The 1249-nt window shown below is 42.8% G+C and overlaps 1 protein-coding gene and 1 long non-coding RNA gene across 2 annotated transcripts in view; one reads left to right on the top strand and one right to left on the bottom strand.

Annotated features, from left to right (window-relative positions):
* Positions 1 to 1249, top strand: part of LOC119412192 — a gene marked incomplete in the record, with an annotated part of 67755 nt that overhangs the window by 12953 nt on the left and 53553 nt on the right.
* The window catches only part of LOC119409958, a 2768-nt gene that overhangs the window by 747 nt on the left and 772 nt on the right, over positions 1 to 1249 (bottom strand). The gene's annotated exons all lie outside the window — the stretch shown is intronic.

Raw genomic sequence — 1249 nt, forward strand, 5'->3', positions numbered from 1 at the left:
AAAAAATTACGCAACAATACAATAAAAAGGTAAGGGAAGTTTGAGATTGTCATCATTGCACAGGTGATGGTCATAAAATTAGAATATTATGAAAAAGTTGATTTATTTCAGTAATTCCATTCAAAAAGTGAAACTTGGAGGGCAAGACACAAATGGTCCTTGCTAAAGAGGCTGGCTGTTCACAGAGCTCTGTGTCCAAGCGCATTAATAAAGAGGGGAAGGGAAGAAAAAGATGTGGTAGAAAAAAGGTGTACAAGCAATAGAAATAATGTCACCCTGGAGAGGATGGTGAAACAAAACCCATTTCAAAATGTGGGGGAGATTCACAAAGAGTGGACTGCAGCTGGAGTCAGTGCTTCAAGAACCACCACGCACAGATGTATGCAAGACATGAGTTTCAGCTGTCACATTCCTTGTGTCAAGCCACTCTTGAACAATAGACAGCATCAGAAGCACCTCGCCTGGGACTGCTGCTGAGCGGTCCAAAGTTCTGTTCTCTGATGAAAGTAAATTTTGCATTTCCTTTGGAAATCCAGGTCTCAGAGTCTGGAGGAAGAGAGGAGAGGCACAGAATCCACGTTGTTTGAGGTCCAGTGTCAAGTTTCCACAGTCAGTGATGGTTAGGGGGAGCCATGTCATCTGTTGGTCCACTGTGTTTTCTGAGGTCCAAGGTCAACGCAACTGTCTACCAGGAAGTTTTAGAGACTTCATACTTCCTGTGGCTGACCAACTTTATGGAGATGCAGATTTCATTTTCCAACAGGACTTGGCACCTGCACACAGTGCCAAAGCTACCAGTACCTGGTTTAAGGACCATGGTATCCCTGTTCTTAATTGGCCAGAAAACTCGCCTGACCTTAACCCCATAGAAAATCTATGGAGTATTGTGAAGATGTGATACACCAGAGCCAACAATTCAGAAGAGCTGAAGGCCACGATCAGAGCAACCTGGACTCTCAGAACACCTGAGCAGTGCCACAGACTGATCCACTCCATGCCACGCTGCATTGCTGCAGTAATCCAGGCAAAAGGAGCAACAACTAAGTAATGAGTGATGAACATGCTCATACTTTTCATATTCATACTTTTCAGTTGGCCAACATTTCTAAAAATCCCTTTTTTTTTAATTGGTCTTCAATAATATTCTAATTTTCCGAGACACTGAATTTTCATTAGCTGTCAGTTATAATTAGGGGTGCACCGATTGCAGTTTTCTGGCCGATCATCGATTTCTAAAAAGTCTGACCTG

This window comes from Nematolebias whitei, chromosome 1 (assembly GCF_014905685.2).
Source record: "Nematolebias whitei isolate Nwh7 chromosome 1, NemWhi1, whole genome shotgun sequence".
NCBI classification, from domain to species: Eukaryota; Metazoa; Chordata; class Actinopteri; order Cyprinodontiformes; family Rivulidae; genus Nematolebias; species Nematolebias whitei.